This window comes from Anas acuta, chromosome 2 (genome assembly GCF_963932015.1).
Source record: "Anas acuta chromosome 2, bAnaAcu1.1, whole genome shotgun sequence".
NCBI lineage: Eukaryota > Metazoa > Chordata > Aves > Anseriformes > Anatidae > Anas > Anas acuta.
Genome location: NC_088980.1, coordinates 80403979 through 80426759, shown reverse-complemented (window position 1 = coordinate 80426759; position 22781 = coordinate 80403979). Strand labels below are relative to the sequence as shown.

Below are 22781 nucleotides of genomic sequence, written 5' to 3'. Positions count from 1 at the left end.
AAGGAAGGAAGAGAGTCAGAAGAGTTCCACCACACCCCCAAACCCCGTCTTTCCCCATACACAGTGCCACTGCTCTCAGAGCATTAATAAAGCGGGTGTTGAAAGAGAGGCTCAGCCTGAGGCATGCTCAGCAGTACACTTGTCGCTTGACCCACCTCCTCATCCCAAAGATTAATTAGGCCTAGCCCCTCCCTATTAAGTTGCCTCTTAGGCACGTTGCTTAGCCTTTCTCCTTTGCCTCTGGCGGATTCACTCACTAACTTTTTATTTCAATATTCATGTTTTCCAGTTTGTAAAGCCCTCCACCGATTTTCCTTCCCTAGGCTGCCCCAAGGACCATGCTCCAATAAGGGGACATGGGGGAGGAAGGGTGTCTGGAGGGAGAAGGAGTACTGTTGTGGCAGGATGGGGAGCTTCCAGACCCTGTTTTCTAAGTCTTCCCCACAACACAGTCCTGGGTGAAAGGCACTAGCTAGGCTGAGGGACAGCCCCACTTCTTCTCGTCTCCAGAAGAAGCCCTCTCACTGCCAGATGCTTGTTTGAGAGATGCAAGTTCAGAGGTCCTTGTGCAGTGGCAGGGTTGGCACCCAGCAGCCCCCCAGCCTGGGCAGGGGGTGAGGATGACATATAGGGTCAAAGGTGTGGTATTTGTCTCCAGAAAAGCCCTCTGTAGTCTGAACCCTGCCTAGGAAAGGGGGAAGGTCTAAGGACTAAACCTCCCCACATCCTACAAGCTAGCCGGCATGGCCCTGTGCTTAGCATGTTAGCTACTGTCATGCCTTGTCTTATGTGCCTTGCTCTTTTTGTGCAGCATCTGTGGAGCTCAGCTACCTTGCTTGGTGCTGAGGAGTTGCTTTCAGCCCTGCAACTCCTTGGCTGGGCTTTAACTTGTGCCCATGTCCACATGCCCTGTTCGTTTATGCCATCTGGATAGACTGGAAGCTCTTCGGGGCAATGCCTATCTTTTGCCACATGCGTACAGCAATATGTTCAGTGGGGCCTTAATTAAGGTCTCTAGATGCTGTTGTAATATAAAAAATAAATATTGATTAGCAGGATCAGCAGATCCACATACCAGACATCTTGCAAGACACACCCCCGCTGTGCTTGCACATGCTGATACGTAAATGTGCCTGCAATGGTTAATACCACTGTATATTTGGCTCGTCTGTGCACTGTATGTTTTTCATGTATTATCCTTTTCTTTCATAATCAGATGTCACTTAATATCCTGACTAAGAACATTCTGTAACACAGTAGCACGAGTTTGGACAGAATCATGAAATTATCTTTGAAATGTAACATAGATGGAAAGATCAGATGACAAGTCTCTTCCATTTCTTTTAACTTTCTACTGTGGCTACCCGTGTTTTAAAATCCTAAACCATCAACGGGCTCATTCTTCATGTTGGTGATGAACTAAGTCATACTCACAGCTATCTGATTTTTGTACATGGATTGCACATTCCAGAGAAAATCCATAATGGAAAACATAATTGCAGTAACAAGCACCCTACAGGGATGCAAAATTCCTCAGGAGGATTGTTGGGGGTTAATAGGGCTCTTCTTTGCACAGTTCTATATAGCCATTCCTATTCATATTGACTGAGCACTAGAGGAAAAGTAATAAAATTACCAGCTAAAGCCCAAGTTCCTGCCTATTCAGTATACCACACTAACTTCTAAAGACAGAGCTCTGATTGTATGGCTGAGCTAAACAGGATGGCTGTTTTTAACACCGTCCTAGCTTATGGTAACCATTAACTACAACCTGACTTCCCATTACAACATACCACTGTGAACACCTATTAGTAGCTAATTGAATCATCTAAAAGTGGTCATAATTCAGACCTCCGTTCATATTTTTGTAATGTTTCTTATGGCTTTTACTATAGTACAGGAGAAGATGCAAATCAAGGTTCTGTTTAAGTGTTCATGGCAGAACGGGAGTTTAAATGGAAATCTAATGGAGTAACAAAGGGGAATAAAGCCACATTGTATTTTTGATGTTACCCATGAGACATGATAGGAGAAACTAATAACAGGCTAACAAGGCTCCCTATCTCTAAACATTTTCCAGCTGTGAGCCACTGAAGAGCCAAAAGACCTCTCTGAGTCAACACCAACAAATGCACATACGTCGTAATTTTCTGCGATTGCTATTTATAATCTCAAGGCTATACAGCATTTTCATTCTCCTTTATATTTAAAGAAATAAAAGTATTTCGTCTTGGAGGCATCATGAGTTGTTTTTCAGATCACTGTATCCTGAAGCTTTCCATTTTATTGTAGCGTTTTGGCATTTGTTTTGTATTGTTTTTTAAATATGAGTATGTTTTTATTATAATATGAAAGGCAAGGCACTGTTGTTGCTGGGTTTGTGCATATTTGCTGCCATGGTTTTTTAATTTGACTTACAGTCTGATATCGTAAAGCATTTTCATCAAACCTGTGGAAAATGTGTGTTACTTTGGGTAGAAATAGGGCTACTTCAAATTAGCATAAATTAGCTTAAACAAAAAGAACAGTTTAAACAAGCTACCCAAACTGAAAGAATACACTTCACTGATTTCAACAGAACTGTCAAGAGCAGATAATAAAGATAGCACACCTCAGGTGGATGTTACCTGAGCAAAAAGGTCCTCTGCCTTCTGCTGAGTCACAGCAATACAATGCTTCCAGGCCATTGCAACACAGAGTAAGGTGTGATTGCTCAAAACTTACTCAAGGTGTCATTGAGGTTTGTATCAGTTACGCAGATCCATACTGGAGGAAAAGAAAAAGAAATGTTTAGGCAAAACTTCTGCACCTCCCTCCCAAAGTGAATGACATAGCCACTGTTGAATCTGTCTAATGTAGTTATCTATTTGCACGAAGAGGTATGAATTTCCTCGATATACTTGGGTGCAGACCCACTGTACCCAATTTCCACATTATCTAGCCCAGAAAAGGGCTCTTTAGACCTGCAGGTTTGGCCATGGGACCCAATGCCCAGTCACACCCATCCTATTGCATGGGCCTTTCAGGTTTATTAAAGAAGCCAGAAGCTCATGCCCTCTACCAACATCCAGTGTGGACTACTGCCAGGTTTGAATAACCACCATTTTTCAACTGATACCACAAGAGGTTTAAATCACCTGCTGCTCATCAGAATGTTCCCCACGGGATTAGCACGAAGCATTTTGATGGAGAGAGACCAGTGGATTGCCTCCCCAGTGAATATATAATAATAAGGATGTGTTTTACATAGGAGATGGGAATTCTTCCCTGCAGATACACATGTGCAGCCCTGCTGGCTTTCTTGGAAGCCACATACATACTTCTGAACAAACAAACAACCACCGCATCACTTCTCCCTGGATAAAAGATTGTGCTAGCTTTCTCCCACGAGCTTATTAACGTGCCAGAAACAAGCAAATAAATCCTTAATTAGGCAATCCAAACAACAACAGTTTTAATGTCCAGCACCCAGAACTTTGATTCAATCCTCACTTCAAGCACTATGAAATCTGTGTTTGTTAAAACCTTCAGAAATTTCTGGAACAAGTAGCAATGGGAAGGTAATGGCTGGGCACATAAGGCAACTGCCCTCTGGCTGCTACATGGGCTCACAGATGTGTGTGCATCTCTCCTGGGGTTTGGGAAGCCCCTAATGCCCTTGTAACCACCAGAGCTCCAAGAGGTTCTTCCTCTGCTCAAGCTGGGAGGACTCTATCTCACTGGAAAGCTGTTGACCATCCTATGTGAGCATGGAGACATCTGTGCTGCACACCAAGGACGTGGTAATATGTCCGGCACTGGGCTATCAGGGACAGAGCAGCAGCTCAGAGGGATGTGTCAGAGTGGCCTGTTAGCCCTATAAAGGCTCTTGGCATTGAGAAGAATATCCTTGCCTCATTACCTGGGCTGTAATGAGCTATCAATATTCACAATTTTTATTTCAGCATGAATGCTAAAAATAATAACAATAATCTCCCAAAGACAGGAAATCAAGGCCAGTTAGTAGATTGTGTGCCTGTCGCACTTTCATTCAGCCCCCATCCCATGGAAGAAAGGAAATTAAAATTCCTTTTTTTTTTTTTTTTTTTTTTTTTTAATTCTCAACTTTGACCCACTAAGCTTGAAGGTCACGACCTCCATTTGGGAAAAGCTGCACTTTCTCCTCTTCCCCAGCTCACACACACACACACTTCATGAAAACATTACCCTAATGACCACTGACAAAACAACGCCTGAAGGAATGTGTCAAATATAAGCATCCAAATAAGACAGCCAACAAAACATGCTTGTCTCTTAATTTAAATTCCAATCATAGGTTAGTATCAAAAAATGTCCCAAAAAAAGCTGTACATTTTTTTACTAGACAACCAGTTCATCCTTAAATAAATTGACTGAAAATGGCTAGACATTAAATAAAACAGCAGCACCTGAGAGCAACCATTAATTCTGGGTTCTTTCCTTCCCAGGCCTTAATTTGTATTTCTTCCCCTTAACTTAATACCTGCAATTTTCCTCCCTTTTCTAAATGTTATCTTTAGTTATTTCTTTACCTCTCCTTTTCCATATTTTCTTGATTTTCCTCTCGTTTTCTGTGGAGCCTAACTCAGGGTTCCCCATGGAGCTCCTTCACAGTCAAAAGTCTCTTAGTCAGGGAAACCTTCCACATCATCACGTTTGTCAGTGCAGTTTCTCCAGCTTTCATTATACCCTTGGGCTAAGGACCATGTGAGCCCTGGGTCTGGGGAAAGGAAGTTTGCTCTTCCTGCCGTCCACGACAGCTGTCTTCAAGCATCCCAGCTGGATTTCTTGAACCCAGAACGGGAAAACTCCAATTTAGGTTCTGTCCATAGGCAAATTTCTTTTACCCCTCAGATGTGCCATGCTCTTTGAAATTTCTGTTCCTGGGTCCTTTACTGAGGCTCTGGTTAATATTGTCAGAGAGCTGCTCCTTACTGGGAGGCAGCAACTAATGGGGATGTACCCCATGCTCAACCCTGGCACATCCAGATACAACATGAGCCTGATGTAAGTAGGGGTCCCACCTCCTGATGTGTTTCATCATTCTCTTTCTACATCTGTATGTAGCTGCTCTTCCTTCTCTGAGAAGGTGCAAAATGTTAGAGTTCACCAAAACTCATTCCATAATATTTACTGGCTGGCCACATTCACTGCTGATGGTACAGCGGAAGGATTTTTCTAGCACCTAACTTGACTTTAGCTTGTCCTATTCTCTCTTTATCTACATTTTTATTTAGTGTAATTCAGGTTATCACCCTCCTCCCAGTCATGAAACACCAAGTTTGCTATCCAAGAAAATACCCACCAATCCACAAAAAGCCACGGCCACGCGGCATTACACGTGCTGAGAGTGTCTTCATGCCAGTCCCAGCAGGGACTGCATGCAGGTGCAAGCCAAACTCATTGGTCCTTTGGTCCTTTTCACCACAACGCATTAAATCTCAGGATCCCTTAATGCTCCCACCCAGGCTCGCAGCAGGCATGTCTGAAGAGACATGCGTTCAAGCATCTCGTAGTGCTGGCGAGGCACTTAGTTAAGCGTTCCCCTTTTGGGCCTCACTTTTGCTACTATGCACATTAATGCTCAAGGCTATGCAGCTGCACTCCAGTTCATGCAGGATCAGGTTCCCCTGCCCTCTTTCTCCTGGCTTAGCACTTATTTCTTTTTTTTTTTCTTTTTTTTTTTTTTTCCCTATACTCATGCATGCAACACTTCAGAGACAGCAGTGTGCCATTAAGCTCAGAGAGAACATGCATGAGCACTTCATAGCTCTCCACGCAGCCTTTTTGCCAGCCCTTCCCTTCAAAGAGCCTGCTCCAAAAGCTGACTGAAGCCAGCGAAAGTCTCCCCATCGGCCTTGGAGCGGGCCCAAAGCAAGGGACACAATTAGACGGGAACGGAGGCACTAACGAAAGGCAGCTTGCCTGCCAGCAGGCAAAACACAGGGAGACCCACAAGGAGAAAGCCGTGTTTGAGGGCCAAGCTTACAATCCTTTTTGAGATGAGTCTCTCCGCAGTGGAAGCCCTGCCAAGCAGCCTGTGTTCTTCGTGACTTCCACTCGAGCAGCATGCTGAGGCACTTGGCGGCGGCTTTGAACTGCGAGGCGAAGACAGGGCGCGGGCACTGCCTTGCTTTTTTAATCTGTCAGATTTATCTGCTTAATATATATTTTATTGTCTTGTTTATTCTTTTTACGAGTCTTATTATTACAAAGCAGTATTTTTTAAATGGCAGTGGAAAATATGCCAATTGAAGATGTTTGGGAGGGTCAAAAAGAAACCCCAAATAAAAGCCCATATACAAATTGGGGTGGTGGGGGGGGCACATCTATTGTTCTTCTCGTTCCCCTTTTTCTTCTGCATGTACCAGAGAGCCAGAAGGAGATGTCTCAGAGCAATTCTCTCCAGCCCTCTCCCAATAAATAGGACAATACAAGAGTCTTCACAGCCCAACAGTTCCTACTGCCTGTTACTCAATAACTTGCAAACACATACTGTGTTAGCACCACCCAGCATGAAATAAAGTCCACGCTCAATGCAAATTGTTCCTGGCTCTCCATTTTTCATACTGTTCCTTCTCCAAAATAACCTCACTTTAGCAACTTATCTATCTAATGTAGATCTCGGTGCTTTCTACTCACATTAACATCAGTTGCAAGGAATACAAATGTATTATCTCAGCCAAAAGAAAATCCAGCAGATCCTTTTATCAGAGTTGTAAGATGATATGTTTGGATGAAGCGTCTAGCAGGGTCCTGCCAGAGCTCTGGTTTGTTTAACATTTTCAGCAGTTATCTAGAAGCAGAAGTAGAAAAAAACATTAATTATGTTCACATTTGACACCAAGACTGGGGAAGGGGAGGGAAAACTAGAAGTTTACAGGGAAAATGTAAATCAGTTTACGAGGATTTGAGAATTAGACAAGCATTATTTAAATGTTGCAAATTTATAATTATAATATGTCAGCAAGCAGACTGGCTTCTTATCACATTTGGATAACCCAACGATACCATGGAAGATACTTTGCACAGAAGAACAATGGTAATATATTGGACCCCCAATTGGATTATCCATTCTTTACACAGTATTTTAAATGCTGTATAAATTAATGGAGGCATGGAGATCTCAGCAGAAGAAAAGACCTACCACCAAAGAGGAAAACAACAGAGATGATGGAAAAACTCAAACAACTGCTGCATGTGCAGTTTGCCCCTATAACCCAATGAGAAGAGTGAAATTCATCTACTTAATGATCACAGATCATCTGCACAGCTTTGTCTTAAGTGCCATATGTAAAGTATAGCTTATTGCAACCCAGATTTGTCTACATGTGAAATGACAAAACATGTGCAAAAGAAGATGAGAGAGCTAGAAAAGAAGGAGCAGTTATGCAAGACAAGATAGCTCAGGAGTGTTAGTACATGACAGAAGAGTCCATAAGAATTACAGCCTGTGCTGCGTAGGTGCCGGATGCAGGATCAGTACTCCCTGCAGGAAAAGCTTTCCTCAACACTGTGAGCTGTTGCAAGGTCCCAGGGACCTGCAGCTGTTGTGAGTCACTGCCCAGCTGGGATAAACCCAGCACATCACTCTTTGGCATGCACAGGAAATGGACCCTGTCCCATACCCAGCTTGAAGGTCAGCAGACAGACTTCAGATGAATTGTCTGAACCATAAATTGCACACACAGCCTTGTTCTTACCCTGGTTGCAGCCTATTGCTCATTTCTGTCTCCCCACCACCAGCTCATAGCTCATTCCTTGTACTCAGCCTGGCTTCCTTGTCCTCTATTGCAGGTGGTGCTTGGTTAAGGATGACATACCATGGTGTGGACACCATAGTGGCTCCTGTCCCAAGCTCACTCCCCTTCCTCTCAGAGAAAGAGCTCACTTTGCTCTTCCTGCAGCCTTTCACAGATTCCCTGCCCCAGCAAAACCCCCTGTGGACACCTTAGTCTTACCCCTTCTGCTCTTTGTGGCCACAAGACAAAAGAAATGACAATGCCTCTTTTCCTCCAAAACGTGCTCAGATCCTTGTCCCAGGCATTCATTTCATCCTGAACTGAGCACCACCTGGAAAACAGCACAGCTCTCAATACTACAGTGTTCTTTATCTTCCTGCCCCAAAAATACTCTGTACCATAAAAAATAGCAATGCAACTCTGACTAGATGATGAATGTATAAAAAAATATGTCAAAACCTGAGCGCAGCCATGAGGGTGAACGCATGATACAAATGCCTCAGCACATTTTGGACAGAAGTCTTGAGCTCAGTTTCATCAGGTGAGTGTTTTAAAGAGCCTGTCCCAAGGTGCTTCAGTAGTCATGGAGCAGTCAAGCCTCCAACCTGGTGTCATGAGGAAAATACTCCAGCTCTGCCATTGCATATAGGAACACCTCTAGGAATGAGCACATGGAAAACTCATTCCCTTTGTGGTTTTCCTTCTCATCATTCCATGAATCAGGCAGCATTTACAAGAATCTTAGGTCAGCAAATGCCAACTGAACACAGTGGAGATTTGGGCACCTCTATCTGCCCCTTATTAGTGAGTTCCCAAGACCCAGCATGGTAGAATTTGACCCCCATGTCCTACCTCCCTCTCCTCCAAGCTAACAGCATGAAAGCCCAGAATTTTTACTGACATATCCACAGAGCTAGCATGTACCATACTGAATTTCAGTATGACACACTCTGGGTTTCAGTTCAGTTCGTATCTATACCAGTAAACTTGGCCATTATTGCATCAGGAACATGCATCCAGGCCAGCTGGCAGGACACAGTTTGCTAGTGAACTAGTCTCCTAAACGAGGTGGCAGCAAGAAAACTGCCCACTGGGTATGGTCCCTGGCACACTCCAGTTGCCAGAACAGGCCTAAAAATTGTTCAGAGCAAGTGTCAGTTGCAAAGGGCCATGCTCACGCCAGAGAATGTGCTAGCAGTTTACTAGCATAGACAATCATGTTCCAGGGCCAAGAAAGGCTGCCAGGCATGCTTGGATTTACTAGTACAGGCTCAGCCTCAGCATCTGTCTTTTTCCCATGTGAGTAATGATACAACAGCGTCCCAGAATGTGGCAACCACACAGCTAAAAAGGGATCAGATTGCATCCTTTGTGTAGGAAGGTGGAAAGGTATGTGCTGGATATTTCCTTCCCACTTGATCTCCCCACGGCGAGCTGAGCCAGATCAGTGTATTTATCTTTATCCAGTCTGCTCGTGATAGGTAGGAAAGCACACCTGAATACCTTCTTCAGGGCAATCTCTTTGGTCCTAATGTTATTTCTGAAGTTTGCTAAGATTCTTCAAGAGCGCTTCACCCACAGGTACCTCTCAGTATAAACATATTATTTATAATAACATGCTTTGGCAAATAACATTCAGAATATGCTTCCCAGTCCACATCAAAGTTTAGAAGGATACTACTCTTGAATGCAGCTTTGGATATACATTTTAAGGGCAAAAGTCTTCCCTCTGAGGCCTATAGAGTTACATGTGGAATAAAACATATGGCAGATAAGGATGGCTGCTCTGATTCTCCTCACTTTATTGTAAATCAGGAGTGATTCTTTCAATGTCAGATTGTCTGCCAGCATAAAACTTGTACCACAGGAGGAACAGTAGGTCCATAACTATGTCTGACTTTACCAACCATTCTGGACAAATACCCATTTCCAGCTGTGCTATCCACAAAGAGTACAGTCTCCAGTCCCCTTACCTACACATCACTGCCAGCAGTTATTGTCCTCTCAGCTCTAGGAATTCCTCAGCCATCCTTAGCACATTGCACCAAAGTCTCTAAAATGGTTTAAATTGCAGAGCTAATCCATTTTGACTAAAATGCTTATGTAAATCTTCCAGGAGAGTGAGAGGGACCTTCAGAAGGTGGATAGCAAACCGCAGTTGAAACTAGCAACATCTTCAACAGATGCCACTCTTTGCAGAGCATCCTAATTATAAAAAACAGAGCAACAGCTTTAGAACATATGCCAAGCAAGGAATAAAGCGGGCTTGCTTTGTGCCAAAGGTAGACACTAAAAGACAAAGCAGACTGCATTAGGTACATTCCCTCCAGTTATATCTTCAGGGGGGAAATACAAACAAAAAAAAGTGCATTGTTACTGGCCATCTCCAAACACAAACTCTGATTTATCCTCGGTGTTTGATTTTCACAGTCAAAGATCAATTAGAAAAGACAACAAGATCTAAGTCAGGGAGCAACTTCAGCTGGAAGGGATCTCCAGAGATCCCTTCTCCAAGTCCACACTCAAGACAGAGCCACCTCCTGCACCTTTGTGCTACCTGTGGGAGGACACAGAAAGGAGAGGAAAGGAACTGTGGTGCCAGGACCCCATTTTCTCACCCTTAACCACTCCAGTATAACCAGAGTACATGGATAAAGGGAAATCCCACAGTACTCCTGGTCGGTGAAATCCTCCAGCTCTGTTGAAGATGAAACACCTTGTGGTGCTGAAAGACAACTTGGTATCTGAAACAGAGTCATATTCACATATAATTCAGACTAACAAGGCATCAGTGAGATCACTGCCCAGACTGAAAGATTTGGGTTTGTCTGCTTGCTGCTGGCAAAGGTGGCAGGTGAGCAGGTAGCTCGCTACTGGACACTTAACTGAGGGTAAAAAATCACCCAAAGACTTAAGACACTACCAAAAGCAGGCAATTCTTTATAACTACAGTCTATCCACCCCGACTTCTGAGCATTTCACAAACGTGACTACATTTGACCTCGCATTGCTCTCAAGAGAGGGGGAAGTATTATCAAAACCCAAGCACCAGAGCACAGATGAAGAACTAGTCTAAACTGAAGTCACGGCTCACTGTGGTAGGGTTGGACCTTCATAAATCCTTGGCATGGGTCTTCTGCCCCCGCAAACTCTTTTTAGATTTCAGACATAGGGGACAGCAGACAGGCAGGTGTGCCAGTGAGCTGCAGAGCGCTCTAACTTTGTCAGCCAAGCACCATCAGCAGAAAAAATGCCTCGACAAGTCAAGTGTGCTTTTTCAGGCTGTCAGATCCCAACCCACTTTGGGTTTCATGGGTCAAAAACAGGAGAAACAAATTGCAAGGCACTGGGTCAGCTGATACAAATGAGTACGGCTCCATTAACTTTTCACTAGGTACAATATGAGGAGACTTGAGCCAGTTGCAGGATAACCTACGAGTGGCTATGAAGTTAAAAAGCAATCTTATGTCATTAGTGGGTTGGTTTTTCTGTTTGTTTGTTTTTTTAAGCTGAAAATTATTTCCTCTTTTTCTTTTACTTCTGCTGTTTTTTACCTCAAAACAAATTGGACATACACTTTGAACTATCAGTCGAACAGTGAGTTCAAAGATGACAACACAGACAGGGCAATAGCTGAAGAGGTTCAGCCATGAAGTCAAGTCCCAGGGGATTACTGAAAAAGGGCCGGACTTGAGAGCTGGCTGGTGCAAAGTGGCTTTGATCTTCTGAAGCCAATGACCTCCACCTTCAGAGGCTGTTCTTCCTCAAGCCTCCCATCGGCTGCTTGGGACATACTGCCAGGATCACAAAAAGTCCCCGAGCTTTTCTGGAGCTCAAAGGTAGCACCGAGCAAATGAGAAAATCCAAGGGGGGGGAACATTCTCCTCTCTGCAAAACGCACGGAGGCCAAAGAAAGAGGGAATAAGCAGAGTGCTCCTTGTTCGGGGCCGACAAGGAGGTCTGAGAAGAGGTGGCCTCCAAGAGACACAAAATAGCTTGTGGCAACAGCTTGAGACCATCTTGCAACACTGGCATCCTCACATTGCCCGGACAGCTGATGAAACCTCGTTGCATTAGCCAGGTGCCTCACTGCGGGCACTGTGCTGCGGCTTCACAGGCTGTCACTGCGCGGGGCCTTCTGCCCATGCGGCCTGAGCCACCGAGGCAGGGCATCGGGAGCAACGCGGGGCCGAGCTTTCAGCCTTCCCCAGTTGGCGTAGCCCCACCAGCTTCCCTGGAAGTCTATTGATTTACAGCAGCTGAAACCCTGGCCCCTGCTATGCTTAAAATCCGAGGCAGGCTTTCATTGGACACAGAAGAATACTCTTTGGGACGCTTTGAAACCTGTGCTGTGTGCTAGCGAGGAGCTAAGCGATTCCCAAGATTTTCAGTGAGACATGTACAAACACACACCGCGCACCGAGCAGGCTCCCTCAGACACACAGACACCAAATACACTCCCTGGGATGTGCCAGGGTGAAGAAGAGTTTTCTAAGTCACTTCATTTTCACTGGAAACTCTGCGCCAGTCCTCCCACATACAGCGCGCTGTGTGCTCCTCGTAACCAGCATTGTCTGAACTTGTGGTATTTTAATAAGTGTTCCTGCCAAGCCAAAGACGCTCTAAGACACATCACCTTTGTCCAGAGGAGGATCCCAGCCGAATCGAAGTCCAGAGAGTGTGACCTCTGCTACAAAGCAACGCATAGGTATGTGAAACGAGTTCCTATTAAAAATAACTGCTCTGCCTGCTGCCTGCAGTGGAAGGGGGCACAGGCTGCTCAGAGAGCACACACGAGGGTGACAGAAGGCAACAAAAAATCCTTTCACCGTACACAGAGGAAAACGAGGAGGTACAAATGAATGCCTCTTTTTTATTTCGTAGGGACAGGTTGGCAAAAGCAGGTTACTGGGTTTGGGCTGCATGGAAAAGAAGGATTTTCTCTCTTTCTGGAATCCCGATTCATCTTCATTATTCAGTCACTCGAGCTTCCTTGGAAACAGAGTGCCACTGAGTTATTATGGCAGTCATAGATGAATTCAGCAGAAAAATATACATATAATAACGAAAGAAAGTAAAACTGCTCTCCTTGTGCAGCCCTACAGAGAGGCAGCCAGACAAAAGCATGAAAAAATTGACTGTCTGGCCAAGAATGAAATTGCTGGCAAGTCTGGTTTCAACCCTGCTATTAGCTCTCTTGCAGCTGCTTCAGCTACCCAAGCAGCATTGAGATAAGTGCGTTCTCTGAAGTCCCTTTTTTTTCCTCTCTCTAATTGGAGGTAGTATATAGATTTGCATATTAGCCTGCTTCTGATTAATACATCATCTGAAAGAACATAGGAGACAAGTCAGCCACCTTAAAAAATAAAAATTAAAAAAAAAAAAAAGGAGAGTGAGGAGAGAGAGAGAAAAAGCTCTCCAAAGTGTTCCTGCACTGAGGGATGACTGTCATCCTTCCTTTGCGGGCAGGGCGCTCTCCAGATGCACAGCACATGGGGCAATTTGGCTGTGCCAAAGGGACAGGACACAGGCAGCTGCGCGAGGGGGGAGCTGGGGGAGGCGAAGCACGCTTGCAAAGTCCCTGCTTGGGGCTGCTGCCTTGTGCAATGGGTGGGTGGGCAGAAAAGAGCAGCTGGAGTGGATCTGCACCCACACAGCTCCCACCTGCACTGAGCCTTAATGCCGTGGCCACCTAGATGGCAGAAGGGCTGTGGGCAGAAATGCCCAAGAAGGAGGGAAGGGGGTGCCCGGGGCAAAGCTCATATCCCACCACTAGCCCAGGAAGATCACTGCTGAGCACCAATACGCCAGGTCGGAGCAGGTCACACTCGGGGTCTGGACCTCAGGGATGTATTCAGGACCTGATGTAATGCTGACCAGCGTGATGTTATGCTCAGCTTCAGGCAGGCAGTAAGGTTTCCCCTCTCTCCAGAGGTGTAAAGCACTTCTGTTGCAAGCCCCAAAAAGAGGGCACTGTCTCAGGGTGGAACAGAAGAGGTTATGGAAGATTTGCCAAGAAAGTGCCTGTGCTCTTCTCATTCCAAAACATGGCAGGCTAAAAAAAAAAAAAAATGAAAAATATCGAGAGGCACCCAGCAATTGTTTTTTAGGAAACAAAAGAAGCACTTACAGGTTGGCTTTCCCACATTGCTGCCTTAGTAGGTATACTAAACCGACAGCTTGATCCGGGTGAGTCACACAACAGAAGAGGAACAATGACCCGTGTGTTCCTCCAGTACGAATTATTCATTTTTCTCTGTCAATAAAGACATTTTTTTATATATATAATTGCACCCAGGCAGCCAATCGGGAAGGTGTGGCTATCAGCAGATCGCCCCCTCCCCCAGGGAGTCAAATCTATCTGGCAGGGTGTCAGAATTTTGCGATACCCTAAGGCAGGCCACAGCACCTTAAAATAACTTCAACACACCTCGTGCCATGCCTGGATGTTGAATCAGCCCAGAGGTGTCAATCACGGCCTGACGTTTCGGGGCAGAATCACCTCAGTTGCTCTGATCCTCACTTTTGAACTTACAACTTTCCTTCACAGAAATTCGGGGCGGGGGGGTCTGTGTGTATGTGTGTGTGCCTGTGGTGTGTGTGTAATTCCCCAGTCTCCAAAATAACAATTCCACCCTTTGAGCCTCTCTGTTGGGAAACTGCCCTTGCAGAACAGCAAGTTCCTCTTTCACAACAACCAGTTGCTGAAAGGAGGCAGTACAGCTTGGCACTTACAGAAGGAGACAGCAAACCTGGGCCATCCTTTTAGAAATTTATAGGACTTTTGCTACCGACAGGCACACTGGCACGATTTAACCCCACTGAGTTATTCTGAGCTTAGCCCCTAGGTCTTTTGCAGAAGCATCTGTGCATCTCAAAGGTGTCAGTGCTTTGAGAGCTCACCTTGAGAGGCTAGGTCTGGTTTTCAAGGTGTCTGGTGTTGCATTACACCCATACACGCTATTGCTGTTACTGTGGAGATTATTTATCTATATGGTCTTACAGACCTGCATCCTGCCATGCTGGATCCACACGTGCTCTAAATCCTTACCAATCCCAGCTAACTGCTCAACTGCTCTGGAAAACCGCAGCCACACTCAGCACCCAGAAGCAAGGCTTTAGGGCAGATGCTGTTTGCTAAAGTACCAGCCATACTCCCTCGTGCCTTGCTTCCCCAACCTGTAAACTAAGGATAAAAACACTGACCTTCGCCAAACACTTTGGGGCTCACATGCAAATGCAACGCACACCACGCATCCCCATGCTCTTCGATTTAGGGGTGAGTGCATCCGGCTGCTCTTTGATTTAGGAGCGTGCACAATTCCTTTCCACCTCACCTGGCTGCTGTGGGACCCCAAACTGGTGACCTAACAAACCGTACAGCCTTCCAGAGACCCCAGGCCAAGGATTGACTTGAAAATAGACAAATAAATGCGATGACGGCGATGGCGATGATAATGATGATGATAATGATTACGATAATAATAACAACGATAAGAATAACAGCAATAATGATAATAAGGTGGGTTTCTGGCGCCTTGCCCCCACCAGCCGCCGGGTGCCGCTGCTGCTCCACCCGCGCCGGGAGGCGGCGGCGCGCACGGTGCCGCGGGGAGCGCGCATCGGCTGCATGCGGCGGGGCGGTGGAGAGGGGGATGAACTTGTCAAGAGAACCGCGACACAAGGCTCTTTTCGATTATTAGGGGCGCATAAGGCACTTGGGAGAAGCCGGGGAAATGAATGGGTTTTCTTTTTTTTTTTTTTCCCCCTCAAATGGCTAGTGGCGTTTTTACTCCATCCAACTCCAGTTTTAACTTCCTCCCAAATCCTGAGTTTCACCCTCACCTATAAGCCCCCTGAGCATGAGGTAACCCTATACGTCCTCCTTCTGCTCATCCCCACATGAAATATCTCCTGTAGCAGCTTTCCAAGGCATTGCTTGCCAGAAGGCAAGCTCAGGGGGTGAAGTCCTTTCGTAAGTTTGTCTGTTCAAAGCCATTTGCCCTGCAGCCTCGCTCGAAGCTGACCTAGTAAAACCAGACAAGCAACTCAGACAGGCCTCCAAGCCTCCTTCTTGTCCTCCCCTCTTTCTCCTCTCACCCCAACTAGTTAACTTTGTTCACTCTTAAGTCCCAGGACCACCAGGCACTTCTGCCCTGCCAGACCAAGCACTGAGCAGGGCGATCCTGAAGGGAGGGACAAGAAAAATGGCAAAGCAGGGGGGTTAAAGGCAGGCTGAGCCTAGCAAGCATCGTCTAGACTTTCAGTCTCATGATTCAGTGTGTCTGATGTAAAACTATTTAAATAAGAGTTATGTAAATAACGTGGCAGACAGATAGATTATTTAATATAATCAAAGCGAGATAAGGCATGGGCCCCAATCCTTCCCTGAAGTAAGGCTGCTTTGTGCCATCCTCACAATGCAAACAGCCCCGAGGCCAGGAGACCCAGCCAAGGGAGGATCACCCCAGTGCGAGGAGATAGCCTCTTGGCTTGCAACCAGCGGAGCAGCTCCTGCACAGCTTCTCCATCCCTAAAGCCAAGCGGAGGGGCATTAATGACAAATCTCAATACCCAACAGGTCTCTGCTGCCATAATAGCACCTCGCCTCAGAACCACTGCCATTTGGGATCCTTTAGAGCAGCTTTCCTTCAAGCTACGCTGGGGGACTTGCCTTCAGCTGGGGCCTGTGACCATGGGCAGAACTGGGCGGATAATAAACAAGCAAATTTTTCCCTCACCTCCCGGCATATCTAGCCTCAAAAACAGAGTTGAAAATAGCCCTTCAGGTAGGGTAGCACTTCCCTCTCATTATCATGTTATCACCTTTAGCGTATTGTCTGGGTTTTACTCATTTTTAAACTTCCCAGGGCACGTCTGCACCACTGCAACCAGGACAGGCCCAGCTGAGCTAGCTCCAAATCAGCATCCTTGGGGCCAGACAGCAATGTAAATGGAGCAGGACTGCGTGGAAGCATAAGGCTAGCTTGAGTTTGTTGACACGGGCAGGAGCTGTTGCAGTGCAAGTGCGCCCTTATGTAATGTGATTTCCACCAGCCCCCCTAGGACACCGAGTTTCCCACTAGCTTGGTTTGTTTTCATTTCACAGTGAGGTAACTCCACTTTCTTGACATTTCCCCTCTCTTTTCCTTTAAACGTAGAGGCCTGACTTGACCGTCCCTGCATTAAAATCAACACACAGGCAAGCTTAGGTAAAGTTTAAGTAAGGACTGTGCTCTTGGCACCTTCTGCAGCACCACACCCTCTTGCCTCTTCTCATTCAGGTCACTCGCACCAATCTTGACTTTACTTTTTTTTCTTCTTCTTCTCTTTCCTTTTTTCCCCTTAAATTATATGGTGTCAACTTAATCTAATAATCTCATCCATTTTGGATGGGAGCAGCCAGTCCTGCTTCTAGACATCGCCTGACCCACGTATAATCTGAGCAGTTGCATGACCATGTCAGGTAAGGACAGTTTGCTTTTAAGGCAGCAGAGCTAGACAGAACTATCCCCACCATGGGCGGGTTTATTCAGGTACAAATACGCTATATTCTCCCACGTGGCAATGCAGGGTAGTTATAGCAGTACAGCTGAAGCCAGTGCTGATGGTTTTTACATCGGTGCATCAAGCACGCCTGGCTTTCGCGCACAAAACCAAGGCAAGCACGCATGGCAACTCTTCCTCTCTGTCACAAGTGCACAGCAGCGGGCAGCAAGGTAATTCATCTCCCTTCGGCTCGCAAACAACATTAACCATCTACAGGCAACTTGAACAAGGAACAAATTTACTCAGACTTCCTCCACTCCTACCTTCTACCCAAATTAATGCTGGAGGAGATAAGGCCATGGAGCGTTTCCCTTCCCTTTCTTAAACCTTTCCTTAGTTTAAATGCTCTGACTCATCAGCAACACAAAGATGGCAAAATGTCTATTCTCCTCCCCCCCCTCCCCTTCCCAAATATTTTGGCGTGATTTTGCTATCAAATTAGGGTACTCAATCCGTGCCAGTTGGATTAAAAAAAAAATGGACTCCTAAAACACTCATTGTATATGATTAGGATTCAGGGAGGGTGCGGAGCATAACATCATAATAGGCAGAAAGTGAAAACAGCCAAAGGAAACGCCTACACTCTTCCTTTACAAAAGCTGCTTGTTGTGTCTGTCTGAACAATTGTTCAAAAACCTGGAGGGGAATTAGAAGGAAAAGATAACTGACTTTATTAAGAGCAAAAGATTGATTGAGCAATTGATTGCACTTAATTGGAACTGCATGAGGAAGAGAGAGGATTTCAGGTTTTTTTCCTGGTCTCACGGAGATCTGCCAGCAGCAGCCCAGTTACTCAGCTTCGAGGAGAGCAGAGCTTTGCTCCTTCTCCCTGGGCATTGCCCACATGGAAGCAGCTGGTGTGGGGAGCTGACCCCTCACACAGCGCTGCCAATTGCTACACATGAGGCCTCAAAAAAGAGGAGGAACTCAGGAGTCACAAGGTTAAGATTCAGAGATTGTTTTGCGCTCATGTTTCTTTCCTGAGCTTTTTTCTTCATTTCTATGGGAAGTTCAGAATTGAGCTTTCCTCTGTAACTAGAAGGTCTAGAACCCATTTAGTTTTTTTGCTCCCCTCCCCCCACTCTTTCCTTTTTCTCTCTTTTTTTTTTTTTTTTAATTTTAAGAAAAAAGCAAGATTCTTATCTCATCCATTCATTTATTCATTTCAGGAGTGGAGCTTCTTAAAAGAAAAGTGTCATCCAATTCATAATAATGAAATCTGGAAGAATGACATGACTGAACTTCACTAATCAAAGGGACAGAAGCAACTCTCTTACGGGGCATATTTTCATGAGGCAAAGGCTCTATTTTCTGGAGTTATGTACATAAGAATGAAGCTGCAGCACAAGAGAGAACTAGCTCAGAGTTTCACAATCTTTTATTCCCCAAAACAATCCTCAAGGGGAAAAATGATAATGTGCATAAACAGTTAAAATAAAAGCAAAACCCGAGCTAACCCCTTTGAATTAACCAATTCCTCTTAATGCATTGTTATTGCCTTACAATATGTAGTACCTTAATTTTCCTCATAAATGGCAGGAAGGACAGTTACTCATACTGCACAGATAAGAGTGGGATTTCCAGTGAAAACAAGGGTTCCAGGAGTTAGATTTGGATTTGTTTTGTTTAAAATCAAATTGCAGGGTATACGGGCCTCAAAGTTACCTAAACAGTATGGTTAGTACACAGAATCACTGAGGCTGGAAGGGACCAGGGACCTCTCAAGATCATCTCGTCCACCACAGACATTATTTATTCACCTGGGAACAGTTTATGTTCATAAATACAAAGGTTTTTTGCCTGTGAATGCAAGGTGCTCTCAAACGACACATTTCAAACCCTTCAATCTAAGCAAGAGCAGAGGCTTTGCCTGAACATTTTCAGATGAGCAGACTGGGTAAGGAAGCAAAATAGGAGAGAAGGCAATAGTGCAAGAGTAAATGGCCAGTTCTGCAGACTGGTACAGTAACAGATGGCCATAAGAGCAGTAGGGCTGAAGGGCTGACTTCGGTCCTTCCTCCTCACCAAGACCATAGGTGAAAAAAACAAAACCCGACAACACTGAAAGCAGCATCAGTTTCCCTGCTACCCCTTCTAGCCTTCCAGAGTGAGCCAAGAGCTACATGAATGTGACAAGAAGGAAACAAATAACGCCTTTTACAATAAGGCTGTCCATGCCAAGTTCCTTAGGACTGAGAGACAAACTCAGAGGAGGAGGAACCAGCATGGGCTCGTCTCTCTTTCTCAGACACATACCTCCTGTGCCAGCTGCCACAGTTGCCAGCCTCCTGCAAGCCTCTCCACAGTCACTTTCTTCCCTGCCCATCTGCCAGGAGTTACCACTTTCCTGAGTCTGCCTGATGAACCACTTGCCCTCCTCTACCCCAGAGGAAATGAGCCTGGTCAGCGAGCATGGCTTTTAACATAAGTCTTTCCTAACCCAGCCCATCAAGACTGGAACAGGATGGGAAACCCCAATGTGAGCAACTCCACCAGCAGACCCAAGAGGTCAGTAACCTCTGGCAGGAGGGCAAGAGCCAGTGGTAGGAAAAATAAAGCATTCCTGGCGTCCAAATGGGTCCCTGTCACTGAGCCTTTATCACCCTGCTCCCTCTGGGCAGGGACCCTGAGCAGGGCACTGGAGCAGTGGCGCACACGATTCTCCCCTTTTTGCAAACAGCCCCATCACTCTGCAGCTACAATTACCTGTAGCTAGCGCTTGTTAAGTGCTTTGAAGATTGAAAGTGCAGATACAAGTGTTAAATATTGTAATTATTCTTACTACATAACATTGCTGCACTGGTAGTAGGGAGGGGTTGTTTTTCCATGTTTGTATGTGGGAATGCCATGACAGCTGCTCCTTTCTGTAAGTGAATCGCTGCCAAGGACCTTGATAAGGGGTTGTGCTTGAAGGAAAAAGACCGAGTCTGGGAGTTTTCTTGGAGTGCTGCATACCACAGTGAAATTAAACTGAGTTCTTACCGGGCTTCCTCCGTCAGAGCTTATTCCTGTACGTGCTGATTACCCCGAGCTGCCTCTGGCTGCGGGAGGGGCAGCAGTGACTCCCAGCAGCTCCACAGGGCTCAATCCTTTAAGAAATGGGCTGAAGGAAATACACTCAGCTCAGACAAGCAGCATACAGGCAGCCCCACAAGCACCAGATCCCGAAGTCCACATCTCTGTTCCTCATTACTGCCTTGAAACTGCTCCAGATCATGCCAGGAGCTGGGCTGGCACCCAGCTGACTTTCTGTAGCCAAGCACAGACGTGGCCGTGCCGGATTTGGGTCACGTCTGAGGACAGAGCCGTGAGCGGCCGCTTTAGGTTGTGGGCGAGAGTTAAGAACATTTCTGTGCACCTCTGGGCTCTGTGACACAGCACGTACAGTCAGGCTTGAGCTGAGGCTGACAAGACATCATACGACCTGCTGTCGCCACATCTCAGCCTCCCTCCCTTGTCCTGCCACAACCCTGAGCAATTTGAGCCTTACTGCAGGTAGGCCCCCATGCCCCACAAAGTGTTGCTGCCACCCATTTCCTCCACTGCCAGACACAGCCACATGCACACAGGCAGTCCTGAAGAGGTGAAGCCACAGAAAAGGTGGGCTGTTCCTACCTGAATAGAAAATACACACATGAAACAAGCACCTATGTGAAGACAGCCCCTCAGAAGTCCTGGCCTGATCTGAAACCTACTGACAGCAGTAGTACTGAATTTGGGATCACTGAGATTATCTTCAGTGATTCGTGTAAAAAGCATGGCTACAAAAGATCTCTGTACTATTTTTTTCCCCCAAAAAGGGGTAAGGAGCACAGAAAAACACTAAAAACATATCTTAATTTTACAACATTTTTCAGCTCACTTGGTGGCCTGGGAGGAGGTGCAAAGGTGGCAAGGGATGAAGGACTGGCAAGAGAGAAGCTTGGGTGCGTCACAGGAGAAGGGAAAGGTTGTAGGAGGAAGTGTAGGAGGTGATGCAGACAAGCTTACTAAATTGCAAGGCAAAGTGTAGATTTTGTCCCCAAGCAAAACAACTCTGCACTGCTGTCAGGTCAAGCTAATAAAGCCAGCTCTTCAGAGACTCCACTGTCTGCCTGTATTTCCTCTTTCACCAAGAGGAAAAATAATTAATAAGCAGCTTCTGTCTGGCAATCAGCAACAGTTTGCATCATCACATATGGAGATGGCAGCCTTCCTGATCACAAAGCACACCTTTTCTTCAGTAGTGTAGCTTCTCCTGGTTCAGACTTGGACCTAAGTGCCATCTACAGTGCTGCATACAACTCCTCTGAGGGAAGGAAGCTGGGCACATCCCACTTGTAAGTGCTATAAATGAAGCTCATCCAGGTTTCTAAAGTCTCAGTAGTTTGTCCATGGGCACAAGGGCTGAGCTCCAGTATTTGCAGAGTCTTCACAACATGGGATTTGCAATAGGGAATGAATATTGCTGGTAAGATGAATATTCACAGTGGATTTAGTACCGAATAGAACAACTTCCTTTGTTTACTATGCAGAGAACACAAGAAAATTAAGCTGATCTGGTGCTAGTCCAAGTCTCTGCTAGAAATGCTTTTGACAAAAGCTGACCTTTTTGCTCCTGAATAAATATTAGCTATTTGTTTGCGCATTGTTCAGCCAGTTTCGTAGATAGGCAAAGAAAAATGAGCAGAGAACTTAGTCATTTTCCCCCACCAGCAATTGTCAAATAAATTATTCACAAATACATGCTTCCATCATTCATCTAGCACTAGACTAAACACTTTCTACTAAACTTAGTTTTCAGCATCATGTTTCAGTTTATGGTTACATTTTTCCCTGGGCAAAGTGAGCCAGTCATTAGACAGCTCTCATAGGTTTCTACTAAACATGCTTGATTAAGTCTTTTAAGAAAGAGGAGGTGGAGGAAGTTGTGTTTTGAAGTCAATGGGAACATTTCCATTCACTTCAATGGGAAATGTACTGAAAGAGATAACATTATTTTGAAGACTTAATGAGTATACTTAGTTCTGCACACTAAACAAAACAAACAAAAAAACACACACACAAAAATAATCCTATTCTACCATTGTACACTACACTTTACGGTGGGCAGTCTTCCACCTGAACAGAATAAGGAACCAGTCTTAACACCGGAGCTGCCCAAAACAGCCACTTGCCCTACCACCACCCCAAGGTGCTACCTGGCACATAACATACACACACCAAGTCCTGCAGCATCACAAAGGCTCAAGTCTTGCTCACTCTCCAGCAATTTAACTTCTTCCACACATTCATTCACCATGGTGATGCTGAGCTGGCACAGGTGCTTGCCTTTAATTTCTCCAAGCCAGAGCCACAGCTGATGCAATTCAGCTTAGTGGCTTAAGGATCTGGCCTCGTTTGAAAGGAAAAGCAGAATATTAAAAGAAAACTGAAAAAGAAGGGATTCAAACATGGATTTCTGGGCTGATTTACTGCATGCCACGTAGCCAT

The 22781-nt window shown here is 45.5% G+C and overlaps 1 long non-coding RNA gene across 3 annotated transcripts in view; it reads right to left on the bottom strand.

Moving 5' to 3' along the window:
• The window catches only part of LOC137850667 (uncharacterized), a 45395-nt gene extending 22740 nt beyond the window's left edge, over positions 1–22655 (bottom strand). The window contains exons 1-4 of one of the 3 annotated variants that reach the window (XR_011092724.1): positions 22490–22655; positions 20800–20924; positions 6661–6814; positions 2628–2766 (exon numbers count right to left, since the gene is read on the bottom strand). This is a non-coding gene — a long non-coding RNA (uncharacterized lncRNA). The remainder of the gene's footprint in view (positions 1–2627; positions 2767–6660; positions 6815–20799; positions 20925–22489) is intronic. The other 2 variants (XR_011092722.1, XR_011092723.1) reach the window with 2 other exon arrangements.
• Positions 22656–22781: the final 126 nt, after the last annotated feature.